Source organism: Acomys russatus, chromosome 1, assembly GCF_903995435.1.
Source record: "Acomys russatus chromosome 1, mAcoRus1.1, whole genome shotgun sequence".
NCBI lineage: Eukaryota > Metazoa > Chordata > Mammalia > Rodentia > Muridae > Acomys > Acomys russatus.
Window position 1 is genome coordinate 106,020,487 of NC_067137.1, and position 12,222 is coordinate 106,032,708.

Consider the following 12,222-nt stretch of genomic DNA (forward strand, 5'->3'; position numbering starts at 1 on the left):
TTCTTCATTTGCACTTTCCTATCCTGGTCTGTCACACTCAAACCTATAGACATAATATAGTGACTGTCCTTTATGTGTGTTATACCACACACTTACACATGAAATACAAATAAACATTTATATGCAAACATATACATACATACACACATATGTATTCATAGATGCACAGTATATGCACTATTATTTTGTATGGTTTAAAACTTTTATATAAATGACAGTTATTTCAGATTATATTAAGAATTTTACTCTTATTTTTGTTTCACGACAGAATTTAACAATATAGTAGAAACTGTCCTTAAAGTTAGGATCCTCCTGCTGAGATTACAGGTGAGTGCTGCCAATAAAAGCTCTTACTTTTTCTTTTTACAGGTTTTTTTTTTTTTATTTTGTTTGTTTTCTCTTTTATACAGGTTTGAAACTTCTTAATTTCTTATATTGAAATGTAGTGTCTCTCTCTCTCTCTCTCTCTCTCTCTCTCTCTCTCTCTCTCTCTGTCTTTCTCTGTGTGTGTGTGTGTGAGAGAGAGAGAGAGAGACAGAGAGAGAGAGAGAGACAGAGAGAGAGAGAGAGAGAGAAAGTGCTAGAAACCAAAACTTATTCGTTTCTATATTGATGAACATTATTCTTTCAAGTTTTCTTTTCCTCAAACAATTTTCCAATAATATCCTTAGAATGCAGCTTGATACATTTGTTTATTTTCCTTGTATGCTACTGGATAGAAAAGTATGAGAAAAGTTTGGGCCCCAATGTCCTTTCAGGAGATCTACTGGTCAAACTCTTTCCATAATCACTGAACCTTTGTCATTTCACCTGCATGCTCTACCATTTGCACAGTCCAGATATGCGAGGAGGATTAACATGTGCTACCAACTGAAGGCTGGTAGAAGTTTGCTAGTATATTTGTGTATTTTCCTGAATGCTCAGTTTTAATTTTAATACAGTAATTATAGATATGTAAAAATCACACTTTAAAAAATCTATTTAGTTTCTTTAAGGAGTTCAGAGTGATCTTGAGGAAAAAAAAAAGCTGTGGTAATTATTGTGAGAAAAACACATTTAGAAATGCATAGAAATAAAGATTGTTTAATATTGACAAAATATCCCCAGCAGAAATTGCTTTCAAACTTAAAACGTAAGGTCAAGGAATCCTTAACTTCATTCTGTATTTGGCTTTATAAAACATTAACTTCTATAGAAACAATAGAAGAAAATAACAATAGATTTCTCTCCCCATTTTTTTTATGGTTCTCATACATTAAGGAATAACAGAAAGTAATAAAATTTCTACACGTTCATGCTCACATTTATTTTATTTTCCAAAGAAAATGTAAAGCTTAACGGAGATAAAGGTAGTATGTGAAAAGGTTCCGCTGTCTTTCTAAGCCACGTTTTCATACTTAAGAATTGAAAATAAAATATCCCCTAATATCTGAAATGTTCCATAACTCTTTGAGCATAACAGTTTGAATTCCCTGAATCCTTTCATATAATGATTTTATAGATAAATATGGGAAGTTTAATTTCTATGCTGCTTCTTCAAAGACTTTGTCTGGAAAGACATCCAAATATGGGTAGAAATTGCATTATGATTTGAATGTGAAGTTTTCCCCACAGGCTCCGGTGTTTGGAGCACTGGACCCATGTGGCAGCAGTGTTGCGGGAGGTGGTAAATGTTTTACCTGGAGGTGGAAAGTCACCATTTGTGATCTGTGAGAGGCATATGCCTGCCCTGCTTCTTTATGGAGGTATGCGTCCTAATGGCCACCAACGTATGGCCAGCTACTATGCCCCACTACCATGAACAGAAGCAATTCTGCTACTATGCCCTCACTGCTTTAAAGAGTACTAATCCTTGAGCCAAAATAAATCCTTTCTCCCTTAAGTCACCTCTGCCAGGTATTTGATGACAACAATGAGAAACACAGTATAGACTGTAGCCATCAATAGGAAGTTGAAAATCCCAAACATCAGGTCGGGGACTACAGTGAATAACAGTTTTTTCTTAAGGAAACTTGCAAACTCTAAAATGTGCATTAAAAAAGAGACAAACACAAAACAAAACAAAGAAAAAAAAAAGAAATTGTCTCAGATTGCTCTATGATTTAAATTGAATCATAATAAAAGTATTTTTAAATCTCCTCAGAAACATTAAAATCATAGATGAATTAAACATGTCTCCTTCTTTACCAACAAAGGGGCTGGGAAATGACTGGCAGGGTATAAACACAAGTGAATAGAACATAGTCCATACTCTGCCCTATTAATTTTCTAAGCCTTATGAAATGTCATTTTTTCAGTTATGCAGAGAATACTATTTTTTATTTGATTTCTTTACCTGATAAATGATACTTGTTCTTCTCTCTCTTTTTGCCACTAACCCACTTTTGAACAGTTTGTCAATATTGTTTTCAAAACATGTAGAACATTACTTTAATAACATGTTATTTCCCGACTAAACATTGTCAACTTAGCCTTGCTTTTCTTCACATTCAGCATTTTCTAAGGATTTTATTTTCTGAATACCATCACCCTATTCACTATGAAACTTGAAAACAAACATTTCTAAAAACACTTAGATACCATTAAAATTACATCACACCAACCCCTGTCTTTATTTCTTTTGTCAAGATAATTAGTTTACATAGCAAAAATTAAATTCAGAAGGGGAGACTTCAAAAAGAAATGTCCCCACTTAAGTGCAAAGCAAAATGTATGACTACTTTCATATAAGCAGAGGAAGACTGTCCTCACCACCCATCTCATCACACTTACTTCCTTCAAAGAGAAAATATACATCCCAATAATTTAATGGAAGGCCAAACCCATTTCCTGCGTAAAAGAGAGAGAAGGCAATAAAAGCAACTCAGCAGGGTATTATGTAGAAGTACAAGTTCTATTCCTTTTGCATTGTAATGGGAGCCGTAATGAAATGTAAGAACAAACACACAAACAAAAAAACTAAATGCTGCTCACTATTACTTCTTCCTTTGTAGAGTATCCCAGAATTTGTGTTCGGGGATTATGTTTCTTCATCTAAGTGTATCTTTTAAGGAATTAAGCAGCATCACACTTGTAAACTCATGAATGAGACTCCTGCCCATCTGCAGAAAAGAAATGATCCACAAAGCAAGGTGACTCCCCCCAAAACAAGACATTTTACAAGAGAGAGTGATGGACGCATGTCATGAGAAGGTGCTCTGGAGAAGTTGGAATGTCAGTGTTGCAACTTTGTATCTAAAATCAGAACAGAAAAAACAAATTTTAATGGACAAATGATTACTATGGATTGGATCAGAAGCAATAAATAAAGTATTCAAAGGGATAGAAAAGAAGACATTTTTTCCTAGACAACGGTGCTTGTCTAAAATAGTAATGACATTCCAATAAAAATTAATTTGGTTTTATTTGCTGATTTATTTTAACATGGCATATATTTTATGTGCTCACTCCACCGTTCACACCTTGTTGTGGAAGAAGACACCAGAAGCAGAAAAATGAGAAGAAACAGACATCATGGTCCATGTGATGGTGGGGCATCACGCTCAATGTGATGGTGGGGCATCACGGTCCCTGTGATGGTGGGGCATCACGCTCAATGTGATGGTGGGGCATCACGGTCAATGTGGTGGTGGGGCATCATGTTCAATGTGATGGTGGGCCATCATGCTCAATGTGATGGTGGGGCATCACCCTCAATGTGATGGTGGGGCCTCACAGCCAGAGCCTTCTGCTTTGAGGAAGTGGTTTTGCTTCGGTCCATCTTCAGACTGTGGAAACCGTGGTTAATGATTTGAGGTGGCTTAGAGCTTCAATGTCATTTTTTCCTAACCCTCACTTTGACATTGACCTAGACTGAAGCAGCCTTCGGATTGCCTTGTCTGAAAACAAGCCTTCTTCCTGACTGGAAATCATTGAGCTCCTTTTATTCATAGGACTAACTTTGGAAAACTTTAATTTTATGTTATGATTTGTTTCCCTCTGTGAACCTTGAAGAATAAAAATGTTCAGCCACCCTCTTGCCATCCTTTCAAATCCATTCATTTCAACCAAGAAAGAGAGAGGCCCTATCATCCAGGCCTTCTGGGAGACCAAGATCTCACTTTCTTCAAATGCCAATTAGCATTCTAGGTGATCTAATCTCATTGAGCAGCCTTCCTTTTAATTTTCTTCTTGCTTGCCTCAGCACTGAAGCCCTCCACTGCCTTTTATTTCAGAAGAGGCAACTGAAATCTCTCTGCCCTGTTAAGATAATCTTAAATAAATTCTTTGTTGCTTAACTCCTGATCCATTTTTTCTTTGAAGTCTCCTTCCTGATTTCAGCTTTCACAGACTGAGTTGAGCTATGCAAAAGAAGAGTGGTAAAAGGAGCAACAAATGTAGGTTCTGGTGGGGTTACAATACAGGTCTTTTCACCATGCCATAACTGAGTAAAAGTCAATTGATCATGTGTTAAGGTAAACCTAGTTGTACTTAAGATTCTTTGCATTCAAGTTCATGTTGTTTATAAATTTTCTTTCATACCTACAACTAAAAGATTCCAAATTTTGGCAGTTAATCAACAAGTAAAGGAAGGAGGAGAAATGTATAGCACGCGCAATCTGACATTGGAGGAGGTAAGGACAGAATAGATGTTTCTTTTTCTCATGAAGAGCAAAGACTAGGTCAATGTTGTTTATAGTGAACTGTCCATAAGAATTTATAGACTATGAAAGATCCCTGGGAGAAGAAAATTTTTAAAAAGCCAGACATTGAAACCAAGTCACCTGGGTAAGTTAACAGATGAGGAACATGGAAAGGGATTTTAGCTTTTTGGATAATAACTATTTGGAAGTATAAATGAGATCAGAGAAAAATCAAAACAGCAACAAAATAAACTATGAAGTTAATTTAACAAGCAATTCTGGCCTAAGTACACTACACACACACACACACACACACACACATACACATCACGATTCTTTTAAAAGTGAAACTTTATTGTTTATAATCTTTACAAAATGAATAATTTTATTTTATATTATCTTACCCATTTTGCATGTTCTTCAGAACACAGGGGCACCTTTTTCTGAGGTTTCTTTGCATACCAGTTTAAATTGCAATTTAAACGGCAAGCAGTGCTGCAGTTTCTTCCAAGCCATAAAAACAAACTTAACATATTCTAATTTAATTGTCTAATTTTTGTTGATTATCTTCAAGTCTTTAACAGCAGTACAGGACTCTTTTCCCCCACACTGAATGAAAAATATTAGTGTAAGGAAGAAGACAGACCCTCTGCCACCCTGCTCCCTTACTACATCCCTCTTTTAAAGATATCTTTAAATTAGCAAACAGCAAAACATGTCACTGAAGTGAAAACTACAATTTTAAAAAGCCAGCCTAAGAATGCTCATATATAATTATGGCTCCATGTAATTAAGTGTGGCAATCTGGTGATAAAACCTTTAAGTAATGACTCATAAAGAGATAAAAATGGAGCATGTGTTTAATCAGTTCACAGCCTTCCTGAGAAGCTGGCACTGCCTAGGTGCTAATGAGACACCTGTTGCTGTGGACACCAGAGAGAGCATGCAAATCAGTCAGGGACAGGGAAGTGGAGTGCTACCTGCTGCTGAAGGCAGGTGGCTTCCCCAGTGACAGTCAGGAGGCCTGAGCGCTGAGAAAAAAATTTACATGAACATACACAAGCTGCCCCGTATATGTGTTGTTATATATCATAAAGAAGAAGAAATATAGCCTCATCCACTTCACTGAGAAATAATATTTTAATTTGAAGGTTATAATATAATGTGTATAAAATTTATTCTCTTCCAAGTTTTTCAATTGTGTGCACTCAAAAAAAGAAATAGAACCTATACTGTGGATTGCATTTCTCTTCGTTCTGCAATGCTAAGGATTTGTTTTTTCCACCCTTCAAAGTTCAATAGTGAATTATTCGCACAGGGTATGTTGCTAGAAAAAGAAATTTGCTTTCTTGTATTACTTGTCTTCTGTGTTTCAGATGAGGTCATCTGTCATCTCAAGTATTAAGAGATGTGACAATGTGCATTCCTTCTATTGCAGCAAGGAGAAATGGGACATTAACATTGGGTTTTCTATAGAATTTGGCAAGTTGAATGGCCTGATGATAAGAAATGATGACAGGACCCTTATTCGTGAAAAGTAAAGGCTGTGATTGCTAGTGCTTCCTTCCCAAGAGGGCTTTAGACTTGGCACAGGACGGCTTCTTTCACTCTTAGAATTATTCTCCATGGCCTATTCAACCTTCGGCTCCAACCAGAAACCACCACCAAGGAGCTATTTGGCAGTGAGTTTAAATAAACACATGCTATATTAAAATGGGCTTTAACCGCATCTCAGAAGGATGCCTTGCTATTTCTGGAAACGGGAATTGCTCAAGAGCTTCATAGGGCGTCAGACGTTTTAGAAGTATAAAGTTAAAGGAAAACTTATAGACTTTTGTAAAATATGCAGAGGGAAATAGAAAGAGCAATGAATAATCACTTTTTTGAGGCAAGACAACTAATATCCTTGGAAGGAAAGAGAATGATTAAAGGTTACACTGCCTCCATTCAACACTGACAGTAACTCCAGACTGATCTTTCACCATGCAAATTTGGCAAGTACAAACAGGCATGTGTGCAAGCCCAGCAGGAGGAATTCCAGAAGCTTCCACAAAGAATGCTTGTTCTAAATGCAGAGCTTTTGTGAACAAATAAATGGGCAGCTTTCAAATGCCACATCTGAAATCCCCAGCCCCACCCCCTCAGAAATCTGGGAGAAAAAAACAATTCAGGCAAGTAGGTGAATTATCTCAGTGATGGTCACTGAGCAGTGAAGCCTGCCAGATAATTATTCAACCTCCTCTTTAATTTGGACTTTCTAGGACCGTGTTCCTTTATTAAAATAGCTCAAATAGCTACATTATAGAAAAGTAAATGACTGTCTTCACAAGCCTTGAGTACTAACATCACAAGATACTTAACTTCATATCCTAAATCACTAGAGTGTGTGTGTAACATGATAAATGTCTTAAGTTTATGCAGAATGCTTATAGAGGCTTGTAAAAATTTAAGCAAAATAGCTTATATGATAATTTTCAAAGAATAATATTGATGTAAAATAACAACTTTAATAGGCATATTCTGAACCTCTGTCTTATTTATTTCAAAACTGTAATTGTATGAATTAAATTGACTGCTGTATTCTAGAGTTAATCAATATATTTTCTATAACAACTAAGAAGCATATAATGCCTGACTGTCTCTGCCTATGCGCCTTTAAGGGAAAGGGCAGGGCACATGGCAGAGATACACATAAAATTTATCATCAGAATCTCTTTGTGCAGATCCTGGAAGAGAGAGGAAAAGGCATTGGGGGCAAAAGAAAGGGAAGGGTAGATATCTTGGTCTCCAGTTTCCTAAACAGTGTCTGCTCCTTTTCAGGCAGTTATGTCTTGGTTATATCTAGGAAACGTTTATGGAACTCAGATCCAAAGAATGAAGAAATTAAACCTATAGCTTTATTTTAAATGAATGTGATGGTGAGAGTATCAGTGTCAAATGTGAATTATATGCATGGGTAAGTATTCAGCTGACATATTTATAATTGACAATGAGAAGCTGGCTTGCCATTGACTGAAATCAATGTGACCTCAGGAACTTCCATTCTATGTCAAGTCTACTCTTTGCAAATAGTGTCACATCCATCCTCACCCAGTAGGAAGGGGATCTGTAGAGGGAGGGAGTTCCTAAAGTTGAGTGTTCTCTGGGGGTGTTGAGTGAATAGGTAGGCAGTTGTTAAAAGGCCTACTTATACTAGCTTTCTTGTTTTCATTGTATGACAGATTTTCATGTTAAGATTTGCACTTTTTCAAAGTCTAGTTACACAAGCTGTCCTTGCACAGACCCTGTCTTAGTAATGTTTATCATTTGATGACCTTTCTGGACTCACTTTCAAAACAGAATTTGTCCCTATTTAAAATGTACGTATTCAAATTTCACAGTAATATTTTTCTACATTAGTTGTGGTTTGGACTCTTATTTCTTTCATTTTAAATTTTTATGTATTTGTTTATTGATTTTACACCCAGATTGTAGCCTCCTCCCTCCTTTCCTCCTGGTCCCACCCTCTGTCCCTCTTCCCCCTATCCCCCCTAACCTACTGCTCAGAAAAGTGGAGAAACTTCCTTGCCCCACTCCCACCACCTGACCCTCTGCACTATCAACCCACCCCAGTACATCAAGTCCCATCAGGACTAAGTGCATCCTCTTCTGCTGTGGTATGGTAAAGCAGCCCTGCCAGGGGAAAGTGATGAAAAAGCAGGTAGCAGAGTCCATATCAGACACAGCCTGATCTGTTTACCAGCAGACCCACTTGAAGACTAAGCTACCTATAGGCTATATGTATGTAAAAGGCCTAGGTCCAATCCATGCATGGTCCTTTGCTGATGCCTCCATCTCCAGAAGCCTTCCTGGAGCTTGGTTAGTTGACTCTGTTGGTATTCTTGAGGAGGTCCTGTCCTCTCTGGGTCCTTCTATCCCTCCCCTTACTCTTCCACAAGATTCCCTGTACTCTACCAATGTTTGGCTGTTAACACTTATTAGTTGATATAAACATGTTTCTATACATTGAAAGGAAAAGCATTAGCTCAGGGCCCCAAAGACTAAGTTCTCAGCATAAAGATGATTTATTTGCCCCGGAAGGCCAGAGGGTAGGGAGTTAGAGGACAGGGAGAAAAGGAAGGAACCAAAGGAGAAGGAGGAAGGATATTTGTCCCAGAGGAGAACAAAGGACTCCCTCTGGATAGAGAAGAGACAGACATGGCACATATAAAAATTCTAGTTTATAAAGATCCAAGGGGAAATCTCACCCAGTGTTAGGATGAGGTATTTCAATTTGATTGGGCATGTTAATTAGGTGAGCCAAAGAGGTCTTTCGATTCCTAGACTTTAATACTTTGACAGCTGGACTTTTATAGTACACCTCAGGAAGTGGCCAATAAGGGAACAGACCTTGTGGGCTAGGGTTAGGAATATAATCTGAAAGGGGTTTTGTATGTTTGTTTGTTTGTTTGTTTGTTTTGTTTCAAGGCAGAGGGAATTAAGGAGAAGGGCGATGCCTGCCAGAGCCATGCTAGCCATGATCGCCGTGTTCTGGCCAGAGTCCCTTCAACCTCACCTCCACTTCACTGGGCACATTCTTGTTTTCTGAACCTTCTCAGCACATGTACACTTGGAAACTTTGCTGACTTCTGTGTATGAAATGCTTTTTCAGCTGCTGTCTCTATTTTTATCAAGCTGGCCAGAGTCCCTACAAACATAAGATAAAGTTTAACAAAAAACTCTTGAATTTATGGTTGTGAGCTTATCCATTAACAGCTAAACCCACCTTTGACCCAAAACTTACCCTGCCTACAAGATGTGTAGGGATAAAGATGGAGCAGAGATTGAAGGAATGGCCGACTAATGACTGGCTCAACTTGAGATCCATTCCATGGGAGCGAGCCAACCCCTGATAATATTAGCGATATCTGATATGCTTGCAGTAAAGAGCCCAGGATAACTGTCTTCTAAGTAGTTCCACCAAGCAGCAGATCATACAGATGCTGAGACCTCCTGCCAAATACTAGGGGGAGCTTGGGAAATCCTGTGGAAGAGGTAGAAGAAGGATAGAGTGACTTGGAGAGATCAAGAACTCCACTTAGGCCCATGGAGGCTCACAGAGACTGAACCATCAACCAAAGAACATGCATATAATGACCTAAGGCCCCTACATATATGTAGCTGATGGGCAATGTGGTCTTCATGTGGGCCCCCTAGGGATTGGAACTGGGACTCTGTTGCCTGATTTTAGGTCACTTTCCCCTAGCTGGGCTGCGTTGTCTGCCTTCGGTGGAAGAAGATATGCTTAGTCCTGATGTATCTTGATGTGTTGGGGTGGGTTGGTATAGGGAAGGGGGCTCCCCTTTTCTGAGAAGAAGGGGTGGGAGACATGGGAAAAGAGGGTGGGAGGTTGAGACTGGAGGGGGTGAGCTGCAATTGGGATGTAAAATGAATAAATACATAAATTAAGGAGAAAAAAAGTTTAACAAAAACTATAAGTTTCTAAGCATAACTTATTATTAATTCCCTTGGAGATATTTGTCACGTATTTTTTGTTTTTCCACCTCTTTTTATACAGATCATTCTTTTTTTATCAATGGTTTATACAAATAAAATAATTTCTATTTTCTTAAAATTAATAAATATGAAGACATAATAGGCTCATTTATCAAAGGAAAGTGTTCTGAAAACAATATAACAAATCTCTTTCTAAAATTTCAGGAATTATTCTGTATTTCATTTATGATATATTGCTATGCACCCTAAATAGCATGCTTTGATGTCACTATCATCATCTGTTTCATTTTATTTCAATATTGTAAATAATAAGCAAGTAAATCCATTTTTCTTGCCAACTAGTTCTCAATTGTTTAATTTAATCTACTGTGTTTAAACTAAATGGGAAAAGTCTTACAAAACTTTTCAAGACATATGTGCTTATTTATGTGTCTGTGGGAAGGCATGTGATATATGTGTGCAGGAACATTGAGTCTTAGCACTCATCGAAGCCAGGAAGGGTGTTTATTTTATCAAAGCTGAAGTTATAGGTATTTGCCCTATTTGTTACCTGGGTGCTGGGATCTGAACTCTAGTTCTCATGGTTGCACAGCAGGTACTATTACTACTAGGCAGTCTCTCCAACACCATCCCTCTCATTTCATCTGTTTTGATTGACACATGAAAATAAAATACAATTTAAAAACAACCTTATTATTTCCAGCCATTAGAACAGTTAGCTGGTACCTACTTGGATATTAGAATTACCCATGCATTCTTATCGATGAGAGCAATGCAAATGGACACTATATTATCTTTATCATTGGTACCTTTTAACCCTTTCTCTTTCTTTTGACCTTTTAATAAAATCAAAAGTATAAATATTGTCATTGACCTAAGATGCAACCAAGAATATGTTTCCTATGCTTTGTGGAATTCCTTTCTATTTTAATTTTAAAATATTTTACTCATGCTTATCTTGAATAGGTTCTGCTGGGTTTTTTTGTTTGTTTTTTTGTTTGTTTGTTTGTTTTTTGGTTAGCAACCTGAATTAAAATCATTGTTTAGTACTGCGGTTCTGATACGATTGTGTTCTTTTTCTTCAAGAATTCTGCTTCACAAAATTAAGTGCTTAATCAAATCATGTTTTGACTACTTTACACTTTAGCAGCAAACTGAAGAATTGATTTAGAATTTCATTTGGCACATGAGTGGGTTTCTAGGAACACTTAAAAACAGATGAACACTAAAAAACAATAAGCCCTTGCCCATTACCTCCCCGAGCTCCAAGACCAGTCTTCCACCCTGGTCAGTCCACCATATAGTAGGACTGATTTGTTTTGGTGAATGATTCATTATATAATGACTTGCACATTTAGTACAGATTGTCACTGAATAATCCAAGCTAGTTTATAGTGTACCACACACCCCAGTCTAGCCCCAGTTGACAACCCCCCACACCCTGCTTCCTCATCTTGATTCTTGAAATAACAATGGTATGCCACCAGACCAGACCTAGTGTTTCTTAGTCATTTGAAAGTTTGTTTCATGATTCTAACAATAGTTAGTTGGATGACTATCACTAATGCAGTCTCAGTCTTCAATCCTTCTAAGGTCTAAGGAACAGCAGCATATGTAAAGCAAGATGGCAGACTGCTACTCTGTGCTTTATGTGCCTGCATATGTGCACAATTGCTGTATACATTCCCCACCATTCAAAAACCACAAGAGGACTGACTCATCTTTGTTTGTGAGGTAGGAATAGTTTGAGGTTTATAGCAACAGCTGGTCACTAGATAGAGGGAAGAACCCTTTGTGTGTGACTGGATGCAGACTTTTAACACTAGGATTCATTACTGAGGTGGGCAGAGGGAGACAACATTGCATGCTTTCATTTTATTAGGTTATGCTTTGTGTTTGCTTCAGTATGTGATACAAAGGCAGAAATATTAGAAAACTTTCCACAGGCTTGAGCTTATTAATATTGCCTTACAGGTATCACATAAGTAAAATTATTTTCCTATACTTTCTGAAGCAATTTTCAGGAATGGCAGAGTGAGTCTTTTTTGCTGTGAGCATGGCTATGCTGCATCTATAGCAATCGACATACAGCCTGGGCAAAATA